Source organism: Solanum pennellii, chromosome 8, assembly GCF_001406875.1.
Source record: "Solanum pennellii chromosome 8, SPENNV200".
Taxonomy (NCBI): Eukaryota; Viridiplantae; Streptophyta; class Magnoliopsida; order Solanales; family Solanaceae; genus Solanum; species Solanum pennellii.
Genome location: NC_028644.1, coordinates 11036869 through 11053275, shown reverse-complemented (window position 1 = coordinate 11053275; position 16407 = coordinate 11036869).

Sequence of the window (16407 nt, the reverse complement as noted above, 5' to 3'; positions counted from 1 at the left end):
CTCTTGGTATTCCTTTCCCAAAGAGGTCCTTTCACTATAAGTTTTCAAGAACTTCAAATGCTAGAGTAAGAACAGATTTTCTTCCTAATCTTAGATTTATGATTTTTTATGAAAAGTAAACGTTTTCTATATCTTATTTTGCATGAATTGTTCAGTAATTTATTGATAATGTTTGAATGTCGTGTGATACATGATCTTTCTCTATGTGATGGTTTCTCAAATTGGTTGTTTGTAGTGTTTGATAACGTGAAAACGTTAGGGTTAGAATTTAAGGTTCGAATGAACCCTCTTATCACCCATTTACCCTCTCCTATGCTATATATTGATCTTCTACATGCTTTTATGAGTTGTTATTGATTATGATGTTTATTATTTCACTAAGAATTATTATCAATATCGCATGATGAAAAAGGTTCTAAAAACAAGAGGTAAGTCTTCAAAAATTGTGATTATTCTAAGATGTTTATGTTAGCATGTAAGTTGTGATTCTATGTTATGAAAAGTATGTATGATATTGATATTTGGATATGCTGGCTATGATTATTTAAATTGTGACATCATGATAATAACACGAATATGCAAGTTTATGATATCCCTTGTATGCTTTACACAAGGTGTTTATGTTATGCAAATCTCACAAAAGAAATGTTACGATGAAAGGACAATTCTCATCTAACTTAAAAGAGTTCATGATCATGTTATACAAGAAGATAATCTCCTATGACCTATGATAAGTTTATTATGAAAAACAAATTAAAGGTTATTTCAAGAAAAGGGACTTAAGCTAAGCACCAATGAACTAGATATGGGAAATGTCCCTTCCCAAGGTGAAGGTAGGTTCACAATGATTCTCATGAGATTGAGGCTTACATGTAATGTGGAACTAAGGGTTTCTAATACATCTCCTAGTTCTTGAAATATGTTGCCACCATAGGATACTAGCTAGGTTATCCACCTAGAAAGCTATGTCTTGTTTGGTTCTACTTTTGCCGGTACACAACCTCTTTTCGGTGTGGGGAAGACACCGGATACCATGTTTATCTCACATGGTGTATGTTGGTTAATGCGTAGGTTCCCTCATGTAAAATTAAAGACAACGAAATGAACGTTGATAGGGTGACTTTAGGAGTTTGCTTAGTATAAGTAGTGCTACGAGACGCTATCAAGACATTGCACAAGTTGACTCTAAGGGAAGTCCTAGGAGATTGTTCATAAGTAATAAAATGATTTTAGTCATACATGAATGTTGGCTACTATAATGAATATGTTATTTATTTATATTGTTGAATGAAGCAAAGCTTTACTTATGGTCTCCTATCTTATCTACTTGGTTATATGGGATTATGGGGCTTCACATGACCATTGCACTTGTAGGTTGGAGATGGGATCATTCGTAAGTTTTTTTTATGTTATGTTAATTTGATTTATTGAAAATGAATTGTTAAGGTGACTTTATGAGAATATGCCATCGATTATGATCATGCTTTAAGTGGTGGAATCGTTACTTGTATATGATATATGGTATGTTCATTGAAGAATTTCATATGACTTAGCATATTTCTAAAGAATGATAAATGATACTTTTTCATGCATGCCTCTATGTCTTTTGTGCATATACTCATACTTAGTACATGTGGCGTACTAACCCCATTACTTTACATTACTACGACTGTAGGTTCCGGCCATTGAATCTTAAGTAGGTCGATTTTTGAAAAGATTGGAACTCTTTCTCAAAGTCTTTGTAGGTCTTCATGTTCGGGGATGCTATCTTTCATATTCTAGCTTACGTAATGTTTTAGTAGTTTTAAGAATACGCTATTTCCATTATTTTCTTTGGATACTTTTGTAATAAGACCTATATGGCATATTAACTATTATTGGCTAAGTTTAGATTTTCATTCTTACATGGTTCCTATATATGTGATACATTTTTAGAATATTTTATGTTTTTATGAATCTTTTGTATAAAGTTTAGTAAGTATACATCATTAGTATATTAAAAAAATTAATTTTCCTCCAAATTTAATTGTATGATTGTGATGAATGCTAAGAAGAGGCTTGTCTGCGACCTCTAAGAGATTAATGACGCCGGTCGCATCTGTTGTCTAGATTAAGGGTGTAACATTATCTTCTTTATTTCATTTAATAGATATTCAACATTTAAGAACATTCAAGAAATGGTCATGGAGAAGACCTAGGGACTCAGATACTAACATATTGAAAGCCTAATTATGCAATGTTTAGATAGTGTCCCATACCACTGCCTAAACTTCATAGAACTTCTCGAATACTAGTAAATAACCCATATAATGAGAATATGAAATAATCGACGTAGAACATGCTAAGATATGCATGTAATTCAGAGTCTTCAACCTACTGTGATGGAGGGTGTTCTACTTGCCACTGATAGAACTAAGACACAATCCATGTAGCCACATGGTAAAGGAAAATTGAGGGTTTCGTTGTTCTCTAAAGTCATCTTAGTTAAACTAAATTCATAAGCATACTCACTTGGTGATAGCCTTAGTTCTCATATAATATTTCAATAAAAGTGTATATGAAGAGGTATAGTAACTTTTTTATAACCTAATGAAATTATACCTTTCCAAAGATTGTCCACAAAGGCTACCTAAAATGGTTAAGAGGGTAGCTAAATGACATTTCTAAGGATGATTTCATGCCGTTCTAACCAACAAACCCTAAATACACAATTCACAAAAGAAAAATGTCATTAAAACTTTCAACTTTAACAATATCATAAACATCTATCTTGGTTGAATGTTCCACATAAAAGGTCTTCTTAACTATGTTCAAGGTCACATGTCGATCACACATACAAGACTAAGAAACTTTAGCATACTAAGTGAAGAGTCATATTCACATTGTTCATATATCATGTAAGGGATGTAAGTGTAACAAAACAAGACAAACACATATTACACATACAACATATCATTCAAGAAGCAATAGGCATAACCAATGTCATCTATAGTTCACTCTATTCGCTACTATAATATCATCAACCTAAGATATCACAAGTCTCATATTGGAACACTCCGAGAATTCAAGACCTAATATAGAGACCCACATGAGTGTCTAAAGGTTGTAAAACTATTTTATGACCTTTATTAATGATTAAAAGTCATACAACATCTTTTAGAGACAAGAGGTCAAGGAACCTCTATGACGTCTGGACACTAGCTAAATTAAACTAGTTGACGTCCCTATGTTTGGTGACGGATTGGGAGGGTCAAATAATGTATAAAACCAGTGAAAAGATTTTGGAAAGGTTAAATGTAATACAAAGGGTCCAAACGTCTAATAACGAAACCGCAAGGACGAACCAGGGGTCCTTGAGGAGTACCCCAACACGGGTAGGAAGGATGCCAAAACAATTTTGCAGCACCGTAGATTTGGCTGTCACTGCGCGACGCACAATTGACACGTATTCTAGAAAGTTTTGCCTCGCGACACGTTTATGCCACGAGGCTCAATGAATCAACCCGGATTTCAAAAATAAAATATGGAATTAGCCTCGCAACGTGCAACCACTTTCAAAATTCGTTGAGATCATATTTTGAACATTTTGACTTCACAAATAGACCGATTTAAGTGACGGTTATCTTGGGTAATTTAAAGGTTTTTATATGTAGCCTAAGGGTATGTTTTAAGTCGTTTTACACTTTCCTGAATAAAATTCCTAAAATAAAACCCAAAAGCTCTCATCTCTCTCTACTTTCTCGCTTCCAAAGTCCTCCATTGAAGGATGATCAAAGCTTTAAGAAGAAGACCAATTTCTCTAGGATTTAACTTATATCGTTGATTAATCTTCATTAAAGTATGAGTAATTCAGTCTTGATATTCTTTTCCCGATAAGATCCTTTCAAAGTTAATTTTTAAGTTACCCAATTCCATTGGGTTTTCCAATTCTAATGGGTTTTCTTCTAAACTTCACATTGATTATAAGTTGGGATTGACTATGACTATTTTATTGTAGATTGTTTGTTAATTGATGATAATTGATGCAATTTTATGTAGATCATTTCCTTTTTGCAAAATTACTCATACCTTTGATCTTGCTTATGAATTGATAGGAGTTGAATAATGTACTGATTATTAGACTTGTTTTATCTATTTTAATTCATTGATGGACCGCCTAAGGTAATGTATTGTTGGGATTGGATCTATTTCATGTTTAATTCATGATGAACCCTATTCCCCTACACTAGGTTATGAATTCATGTTAGTTTTGATAGTGATGGTGCAATTGACATGACTATTGTGTTAATTACTATTATGTGTTTGTATTATACCAATTTTTATGTTTAATTGGATAGTTGATGGTACAACCATGGATGATAGCTTGTGAAGGAGATTTATTATGTCTTTATGATCCTAACCTTTATCTCAATTATGATTACTTGTGTTTAGTGATGAAGTTATGTTGAAGTATACTTATTATGAGATTGACTACGGTTTGTATGATGGTTAATTAAAATGTCTTGAACAATGATTTGTGAGTGGTTGTATAAGAATTAAATGTTATAAGGATGGTGATGACTTATCAGTGTGCCTTATCATGATGTTATAACGTAAATGTACTAACCTCACATGTATAAATTGTAATGAAAGGAAATATTCATGCAATTGTTATTGAGTTATGTTGATTATGATTGTATAATGTATAGACACTACGACCTAAAATAAGTTATGATCATTAATAAAGAATTAAAGACATTTCAGAAGGGAATTTAGCTTAGCAACGAGAGAACTTGGCAAAGGGATGTGTTGACTTTCCATAGAGGAAAATTAACCCTATAGTTCCACTTAACGTTTTGACTCCCCTATGAAGAATACACTGTCACATCTGGTGAGAACCCCCTAGAAATAACATGGGGTACTTTACTTCTCGGAGGTCTTATACAAGCCTATAGTTATCATTCATCGCATTTTCATTGTAAATTTAGCGGAAAGTTTAAAACTTTTAATAACACATCATATGCTAGAAACTTCACTTCATATTTATTAAATATCATATAGTATACTTAGACCTTAAGTCACTTTCCCATCCTAAAAAGAACATCATAAGAGTACAATAGGACGCGACCCTTATAACATAATACATAACTATATAATTCATAAGGCTTTATAGTAAGCTAAACATGAGGATTCCTTTCCTTGAGCTTGGGAATCACATATCAATCTCCTCTTTTGTAGAGACATCCTTTAAGCATCCATAACATACAATTTGTTTAAAAAGTAGAGAAGAATGGAGATAGTACAAGAATGCACTAAGTATGGCAACCATACAAAAATATGCATCTAAAAGGGACATTATACTTGAAATCATACTTCATGACGTTTTGTGAAATCTTTATAAGACCTTTATACAGTATCATTTATATAATTCACCTACTTCATATAGATATAATCAAAGTCCAAATATCATTTAAAATCACATATAGAATTCAAGGCACATTATATGTGAATTTACAGTGAGCTCTTTTCATAATACAGTGAGCTATCTTTTATTTTCGTTATAAATCTCCCAAGTTACCCTCTAGTGATACTTGGTGCAATGCATGACCTTAGGGACACATATAAAGCATGCATACAACTTACATAAGCTAACACATACAATCATTGGATCATATTACAAACATAGACACATTTAAGTTAAGACTCTATTATCTTTACAATAAGTTATATCCATTTGCACATATATTTACTTCACTTCACATAAATCATTTAAGTCCTTACCAATGACCCCAATCTTAGTATACTAGTTCAATGTACATGTGAAACTCCATAACTTTACACATACTTAGTAAAACCATCATGAGACCACAAATTTTACATTCAATTCATACATCAACGTAGTATTTGAAGACAACTTCATTCATTGCAAGCAAGCCCTTCATCATATGGTTATTAAGACCCACATATTGCATATAAGAACAAGAACACATCACATAGGTTCATTAGGACTCACACCATGCACTTCATCACAACAAGTAGACAATTTCTACAAAGTCATGCATAAAGAACGTATACATATAAACATGTATTAGGACACCTTCCTAGGACTTCAATCAAGAGCAACTTGTGCAATGCATAGGTGAAGTCCCATACCCCTGCCTACACTAATCAACTACCTTAGGTCATCCTAGATAGGGTCGTTACTTTATTTTAATTGTCTATTTTAAGTTAGGGAAGCTAAGCCTTAACCGACCCTAAGACCATGGGTTTTAAACATGGAATTTGGTGTTATAGAGACTTACACCAAAGGAAGTTGTTCTTACCTAGCCAAGGTAGAACATTAACACATGTTAGAATCTTTAGCTGATAACACATTGCTAGATCCTATGTGGCAAGCATAGTTTATAGAACTATGGGGCAATCATGGAAACATCTCTCTACACCCTTTTTGGGTCATGAGTCTCTCTACCCCGTGAGGTCTATGGTTACCAACCTTCCTACAACGGGAAGGGACACCCCTTATCTTCAAGTTCACTCGGTGATAAGCTAAATTCTGTTTTTATTAAAAAACCTTTATTATATTTACTTTATGAAATTAGGCTTTCATCCTCTCATATCCTTTGCTCATAGGTCATATATGAGAGTTCATCAACGTAAATAATGTGAGAAATCCTTTCACATGGACATAGCATAAGTATTAGAACTAGATCATCATTCATGTATGTGTGTATACACATATGTGAGGACTCCTTTCACACAAACACATTAAGACCACACATGACCATACATTCATATTCGTGCACAAAGAAACAAATATTAGGAACTATTCTATCAAGGGACACATGTGCAATGCATAGGCAAGGTCCCATACCCTCACCCATACTAGTAAGCCTATTAAGTAATCCTCGTTAAGGAAACACATATAATAAATTCATAGGAATAAGCTTAACATGCATAGAAGTAGACACTATTGAATATGAGTACAACCTTTCACAAGACACTATGAACCTTTACTATATTGTAAGCAATAATGTAGAGTGACGGTGTGTCTGAATTGGTCAATCTGTCTGTCAGGGTCTCGTAGGTCAAGTTTGGGTGTTACTATTACGTTTTAATTAGTTCATTTATTTAAGTTTTTAGCTAATTAGTTAGGGTTTAAGGTAGGACTAATCATGTTAGCTAATAACTCCTATGAAGACCCCAAACCTAATTACACTCAACCGAAGTCTTATAATTCCCAAAACCCGATTGCTCTTTATTCTCTCTTCATTCTCTCTCCCAATGAAATTCCATTGAAGATCAAGAAAAGGAGGGTTCTAGGGCTGAAAAGGATAAATTTTTTATTCATCAAACTTCATAAATTAGTAAGGTATGTGAAACCTTTCACCTTTAAGATCTCTTTCCCCAAAGGAATCCTCAAAATTTAATTCAAAAGTAAGAAATTCAAGTTGGTTTTCTTCCAATACGAAATTCATCTTTTACATTGCTTTGTTATGATTCATTTTGTTTATTATGAGTATATTAATACGTATTGTTAATAAATTAGACTACTTCTTGATGCATTGACCTAGCTTGTTCAAGGATGACCTTTTTCCCTTAACACTAGATTGTGATCATGAATTGAATTATGTAGTATTGATACAATTGACTTGGTTAATGTGTGAATTAATATTATATATTTTTATTATGACAAAATGAGTAGATTGTGATGTATTGTAATCAAATTACATTAGTTCTTGAGTAATTAAAAAAGACTGTCAGGTAGATGATGAATTTGAGTTAAGTCTCAATGTCGAGGCTATCAACTAGTGTTGAATTGTTGTGTAGTGATGCAATTGAATTTATTCTTATGTTGATTACTATGGTGTATTGATACTACACCCATTTTTGGGTTGGATTTGACGGTTGACGGTAATACCTTGATGATGGCTTGTGAAGGAGATTGGGGTAAGTCTTGTGATCTCAATTTTATACTTCAATTATGATTACTTTTGATTAAATGATGATTTTGTATTGAAGTATACAATATGTTGAATTGGAATGTATTGAAATATGGTTTGTGAGTTGTTGGATATGATGTAAATGTAATAAGGATGATGATAATTTACCAATGTGCCTTATCTTGATGTGATTATGTAAATGTGCTAAACTCACATATATGATTTATATTGAAAGGAAAATACTTATGCAATCCTTATTGAGCTATAATTATAATTATATAAAGGATAGACCCTATGATCTATATTAAGCTATGATGAATAATAAAGGCATTAGGTATATTTAAAACGAGAATCTAGCTTAGCAACGAGGGAAAAAGAGTGAAGAGTGTCCCTTCCCACATAGGGAAGGTAGGATCAGTAATGTACTCATTATATTGGAGACTATAAAGCATGTAGAATAAAGAGGGTCCCAACTACATCTCCTTATTCTTGAACTATGTTTCCTTCGTAGGAATACTAGCAAGTGGATCCACATAGAAGCTATGTTCATGTTTTTGTACTAATTTGGCAAGTAGTCTGCCTTCTTTCGGTGTAGGGTTCCATGAGCTGGGATTCCACATTAGCTCATTTGGTCTGTGTCGGTTAAGGCAAGATATTCCCAAAAGGTAACACAAAATAATGACGGAACACTAACTAGGATATCCTAAGGATTTTAGCCTAGTCTAGGTAGGGCTATGGGACTCTACCTATACATTGCAATAGTTATCCTTGACGAAATTCTTAGAAGGACGTTCTTATGTATGCATATGTTGATATTACATGTTTAGGACACTCTATAATGATGGTTTCACTTATTAACATGCATTTGGTGTCTATTGCTAAAGTATGATGTTATGTACTCTTAATGATATGATTTGTCAAGTCGGACATTGTTTATGGTTCTTGTTAGCTAAATTTTTTTCAGTAAGGTTAAGGGGATTCGATAAATTAATACACTAGAAAACTTAATGAGGTTTCATGAGTGATGGTCTTGATATTGTCATGAGGTTGTCAACTCTTATATATGCTTGTTGATGTCATGACTTGATGATAGTGCTGTCTTGATTATAAGTTCAATTATGTTGATGTGCATGTTTTCTTAACTAGACTTAGTATTGTTGGTCTTGTGATATACATGGTCTTGACTTATGAATATGTACTATTGACTTGTATTGATTCTTCAATGTTCATAAGCCATTTTAAAGTAAAATAGCATGCTTTAATTGAATGTCCCTTTTTAGAATGATTTAGATGTTGGGTATGCATATGGTCCTATACTTAATAAATGTTATGTGCTAACCCCATTTTCTTTTTATTCCCCAACATTTCAGGTCCCGGTCGTTGAAGGGGTTGTGACGATTTTTGAAGAAAGACTTGGAATCTCATTCTCCATGTTGGGCAGTTCTGAAAATTTGAGGGAAATGCCACTTTCTAGCATTGGAAGTTTATTAGTCTAAAAGACACTTTGTTCGTTTCCGTTCATTGAAGTACTAATGATTGTATAGCCTATATGTGGCATTTATTTTATTCATTTATAGATTATGCCCAATTGTTATACTCTTGTTTAGATGGTTAAGAGATGAGACATGTGTTTTATGACTATGTTATATCTTTTAAATATATATGTTATATAAAAGTAGTAGACTATGTAATATTCTTATACGAAGGGTCTATATATACTTCATATGAATATATATTATGTGTATGTGGGAGGTTTATGTAAACGTCTTGATAGATAAAATAAAAGTATTAAATTTTCTACAATTTTAACCCATGAATGTAATGATGTAATCTAATAGGCTAGTGTTAGTCCTCTTTTACGATTACGCCGACGATGATTATGTCTACATGGTGCTCCCTGTATGTGACATCATCATAGTGTATAATATACTTTAAACTCACATGTGCATATACACATAATCATCCGTCACCTTGATCACGTATAATATCTATGACATACAAATAACACAATTCACATAATGATGCCGACAAGGCCATGTTTATAGCATACGTATTACATAAACACTGCCACCATAAGTGGACCATATCATTCATTACAATTCAATAAAAACGCTATACTAAATAGAAGAAGTAGGTAAACTAACCATTCTCCCATAGCCATAATTATTAACTATTTGCCTTTCCAATATAATTTAACATATTTGAGATGTTATTTATAACAATATACATAAGACTAAGCCAATAATTCAATCAAATTAAGGTAAGGCAGTCATGAACAATTCTAACATTAATTAATATATTATTTAATAACCCAATACAATCTACACATGAATTCAATACAATTCACCTATAGTATATCCAAAACAAGGAATTCGTGGTGTCATAAGTGTTTTCTTCTGAAAATATTTAATTAACATCAATTATATAATAAAACATTGATTCAAACGTTTCCATGCAAGAACACATGCGTAGAATACTAAATTAGAATTTTTATGTTTTGACAACTTTGAAAAAGCCTTTGGTATTGGGTCCTTGAATGAGATAATAGTCAAGGAATAAATCAACATACTATAATTGAAGAATATCCACAAAATTTATTGAGAGTCAATCAATAAATCTAATCCTAGATTCAACCTTGTCCTTAGCTTTAATGGAGTCTAGAGAGAACTCCTTTTGATCTTAGATTTTTATTTTGAATAATAATTATAAATTAGGTTTTAGTCTTATAAAGTAACTTAAATAACCCAAAAAAATGCTAAATAACTGCCCATAAATTTATTAGGATGTTAGGTGAATTTCCCAAACTACCCTTTACTTGTTCGCGACCCCTATAAAAAATTGCAGGTGTGAATCGACGTTCCAATCGATTGACTGTCCTTCTGGTCCGTGGTTTTGGTATGAAATCTCCCACAACCCGGAAAGGGGAAATACCCCCAATTGATTTGGTATACACTGGCCTAAAAGGAGTCGATTGAGCTCATGATTTGGGACTGTTTTAAGCAATTTCTTGTAAAGGTTTGGGTCCTCCTCAAGGACCCTTAGGGTGATGTTATAGTCCTCTCCTATAAAATTAGAAACCAAACAACACGTAAAACATTCAAAGGCTCACTAGAACACACTAGACCATACAAAGGCTAACTTTAGAACTTCTTGGTCGTTCTTTGACGTTTCACTTCCAAACTCTTGAAGCTGACTTATAGTGCTATAACTCATCATTTTTACACCTTATAAACTCATGACACAAATATTAGGGTCTAGTTTAAACTAATTCGTTCTGTGGTCTATTACTTTTTCCCCACTTAGATAACATTCGTCCTCAAATGATACTAAACACTTGTAACACTTTCAATAGATAAAGAATCAAAACTTGAAGCTCATAACCATACTACATATTAGTTAATACACATAGCTAGGAGGAACATCAACTCTGAACAATAATGATACTCAAAACACCACAAGAAATTGGCACAACATCTACAACTTATCATGCAATAAGACTCTACCTTCTCATTACATTTAGTAGAAATTTCCATATTCACATATCATCAAGCTCATAAGATTATACCCAAGTACAGTGTGATCAAATGTCATAACGGACAATTTTGAAACCTTTTTTAATACCTTACTGTAAGGCATACTTTGTAGGTTACAAATACAATATTTAAGCAATTCATTATAAAGGAATGAAAATATGCACAATGTAAGGACATAAATGAACTTCATTTTCATTAGACTACTAAACACATGCAACATGCAACTATTAAGATCTAAATCTCAAGCTTGAATAGAATAGAAGAGAAAAGATAAAAATCCACAACCCAACTATTAACAATACTCCCCAACTTAGAAGCAACCCATAAACTCTATCTAGAATATCACAAAAGGGAAACAATAACTTACCGGTACCTTCATCCGGATTTTCTTTCTTGTTATCTTAGGGCGCATAGGAATGACAACGATTTGGAGGAATAGTAATCGTACCTTCAAAAATATTTTTCGTGGCCTCTTTCCCTTTATCGGAAATAGTAGGAGAATCTCTCAGCTTGTGATCATCTTTAGCAGAACCAAAGCACGCACTAGTTTCGACTAGACACTTCCCAAAATGCTACTTCCCACAGGTTGAACAAATAGGCATAACACCTTTAGAACTATCACCCCTCTTATAGTTAGTCTTAAGAGCATTGGACCAATCTTTATTTGAAACCCTCTATTTAATCCTAAGTTTGTTTTTCTTACCGTATTTACCCATCTTAGAATATTTGTAATCCTAAGAAGCTTTGAATCTTGAATGGTTCGTGCATACACCAAAAGTATAGATATTTTCATGTAATTATGGATAATTGTCATACGACACTCTTCTTTAACAAGGTCAGCAACACCGGTCAAAAACCTACTTATCTCATCTCTAGGGTTAGACACCAAAGATGGAGAATACTTAGACAAGGAATACTCCTCCACACTCATATTAAATTGACTAGGGTTTATAAGCTTCTCAACCTTCACCTCCTTCTTTTCACGTAGAAAGTACTTCCCTAAGAAGGCTACCTTGAACTCTTCCTATCCTATATGACCCGAGTCAATTGGCCTATTGTATTTCTATTGAGTGTACCACACTTTAGCAACTTCCCTCAATATTTATGAAGCTAACTCTGCATTTTGTGTAGAAGTCACCCCCATAGCACTCAACACCTTACAGTCACCATCTAAAAAATCTAGGGGATCTACTCGCGCCTTAGACCCAAATAATATAGGCGGATTCAACTTCACAAAGTCCCTGAATCTTGAGGTCATGCTGCTCTAAACAATATTCATCCTAGTCCCAATATCTCTATTCACTTGAGCCGTCATGGAATAGTCTAGGGTAACAACAGACACTTTAATATCCCTATTAGTCATGTCTGGGGAACCACCGTTAGCTCATCCTCTTGTTAAAATATTGGGACTTGTTAACCTTAAGGAACTTGAACACCTTATGGAACTTGTTTACCTTTGAGAACTTGTTTAACTTGGAGAAGAACTCCCTCATTGACCACTTTCTCATCAACTCTCCTTCTAGGCGTCTTCCTCAGTCTCATAGATGTCTCGCGACTCATAACAATGAAAAAGACTACTATATTTGGGTTTTATGTGACATTTAATCCAAAAGACTACTTCATAGCATTATGCTCTAATACAAAGTTTGTAACGACACGAGGGTATACCCTGGAGATTATGGCATCCTTGAATAGCCACACGGTGTAATCGATCTTTTAGAGGTCTAATACAAGCCCATACATATCATTTATTGCATGCATGTATGAAATGTAGTGCCGAATTAAAACTATTAACAATAATAAAACCATGTTTAACCGGATATTTACTTTATAACATGGTTTTTATGCTCTATTGATGTAAATCTCGTAGAATAAGTATAAGAACCATTTTCTAGATAGCATACACATATAATACATATCTAGGTAGTTCCTATTAGACAATAAGCATTTATACTCCCTACTAAAGGTTTTCCTAAGACTCACTTCAGTAAGACAACAAGAGACTACTCATACAACCTCTTGAAGCACAACTAAGTGATCCTTATAACTACGCAAAGTAAAGTAATTCTTCACATTAATGTAATACATAGTTCCATATTCATTCAGTAACCCCTTTTCATTATTTAGTCTGTTCACCAAAGGTTAGTCTAAGACATACTTGAAAAAGATATGAAAATACCGACCATACACTCTCTTAAGGCCTACATAAGCAATTATAAAAGCTACCCTAGAAAAGATCCTTTATATTAATCATACATTTTTCTATGTCAACAATATGTGTTTTTCCATTTAAGAGATACTCAATAATTAGAGGACTTCACATAATTGTCCTGGAGGATACCTAAGTAACTCCTGTAGCATCTTCACAGCCCACTCATTCCATGTATAGATAGTGTTCCTTTCAACAATCTACATGTTGTTTAACTTCTCAAGCACTAGAATGCACAACACACATTATGATAATAGGCTTTAACCTACACAGACCAGACTAGCTAGGTATGAAATTTTTAGTCTACCCTACTCCGATGAGAGTGTTCTACTTGACAAGGGTAGAAATAGAATCCCATGTTGACACATGATTAAGGAATATCAAGGGTTTCTTTCTAATCTAGTCACATCTTAAGTTGAGCTACTCCCACAAGCATATTGACTCGGTGCTTTGCCTTTGTTCTTGTAGAATAAATCATTACGTAGGTGTATGAGAGAAGGTACCATCACCATGCCCTACAAACTCACAAAACCCTTTTCTTCCAATTATGAGTCAACTAGGGCGGCCAACAAAGGTATATTTTAATATTTCTTATGATTTCCTTAGAGATTTTTCCATGCCGTTCCATCCAACCTATCCCTATGTCAATCATTCCACCTAAAAAAGATACCATTACGGTATATCAATTTACGTCTTCATATTAACCCTCTTTTCTATATTTAAGGTTCTATGTTCTTGTAACACCCCGGAAGTTCATAAGTTAGTCTAGAGCCTCACATGAAAAATAAAGACATAAAAGAATGTTTCTTAGCCGAAACTAGTTTAATGAAACTAAGTATGAATTGTTAGAATCAAAACGTCTAGAAACAACCATGATGTCCGGAGACTAGTGAAATGGAGGCTTGTGTGCCTTGGCATGTTTTAAGGGGTTTGAAGACTTGGAGTTTGGTAAAATTTTTTAAAAGGGTGCTAAAGTTATAGATGACTGTGTTTAGGGTCTAAACTTCCGGGTATGACTCCCCCAGGATCACCCTATGGGTCCTTGAGAAGGACCCTACATTTAGATTCCAAAACAGCCTTTTGGATATTGTGCAACCACGAGACCGAACGTCGAGCCGTCGTTTGATAAACATTTTGTTTATGGTGTCATTGGTTGAAACATAGAATATTTTAAACAAGGGTCCAAATAACAATCTCTGACCAAAAGGATAGCTTGCTAGTACGACGTAGTCGTTCAATTGACGGCTCGTAAACAAAGGTTCGTCGATTTAGGGTAGAGTAGACTGCCAAGTCTTAAGTTAGTTGGGTTAATCAGTTAATTTGTTAAGTTATTAATCAAGGTTTAAGGGGTCGTTAATTAATCTAGTTAAAGGACTATACAAGCTATCCTAAGTCATAAACTAACTTAACAACCTACTATTTCGCAAACCCAATTCTCTCCAACTTCTCTCTACTTTGTCTCTCTTTCCCAAAAACCCCATTGAAGACCAATCTTCAAGGTTCACTATTTCCAAGACTGAAGTTTTAATCCATAAACCTTCAAGGAAATCTTAAGGTATTGGAGATATTCACTATTGGTATTTCTTTACCTATGAAGCTCTTAAAATTTGTTTCCAAAAGAAGTCAAAACATGGATTTTCTTCCAATTTCGTGAATGATCTTTAAAATTAATTTGATGTTGAATTTATTTGATCTTTATTGATATATAAAGATTGTTTTTTTGCTAGGTTTTGTATTTCTCAGTCTTTGACCTAGTTTCCATGAAAAATTTTGTAACGACCCTCATAATGAAATAGGACTAATTCGAGCTTCGCATGTCTTTCATAAGTTAATAATGTTTTAAAATATTGAATTTTAGTGTTTGAAGTCAGTTTGGTATGTTTGGAAGTCAAATGTCATGGGACAACCAAGATGTCCAACTACTAGACTTCTATGTGCTTTTATATGTTTTGGTGTGCCTTGGCCTGTATCATAAGTTTTTTGGGGTTCAAAATGATTGTGCGAGACCTAAGACTGAGATAATAATGTTTAGGGGTTTAAATTACGGGTAGTACTCCACCTAGGACACATGCGAGGCCCTATAGAAGGACCGGAGACTTGGAAATAAAATTGCCAATGGAGTGTCAACCATCGAACCGAACGACGGCCAGTCGACCAATCGACATCTATATGTGACTTAGTCTGTCAATTGGACCATCAAGTCTGCTTGTTTCGGGAGCTTCAGACCCAAATAACGATCCCTTATAAATGGCACGTTGATATACCGATAGTGCGTCGTTGATAGGAGTCGATGGTTGCCTACAAAATCTTTCCAGTTGCGACTTCATTTGGGGTGTCATAGTAAATTCACCCCAAGTCTATTATGGGACATGGAAGTTTTTTAGGATCTTTCGGGTATTTTATGTTGGATTATTTTCGTAGACCTAGGTTAGACTTCATTATTCAAATATCAAAACCCCTCCCTCAAGAAAGACTCGCTCCAACTCCATAGAAGATAGAATTCAAGCAGGGATAAAAGAGAAGGTTTTGGACATTTTTTTCATAAAATTTTAATGGGTTACTTCATATTAATGTATTATAGTTCATTTTTTAACCTTCTTTAATTCAAGGGGCTATTCCAAAGACGTTGCAAAAAGGGTTTCAAATTAAACTCTAACTTCTTCAATTTTTTACTCTATGTATGGGTCTTCGCATGAAAACATTTTAATGATTGAAATATTTTGTTCTTACTGTTAGTTGATGATTT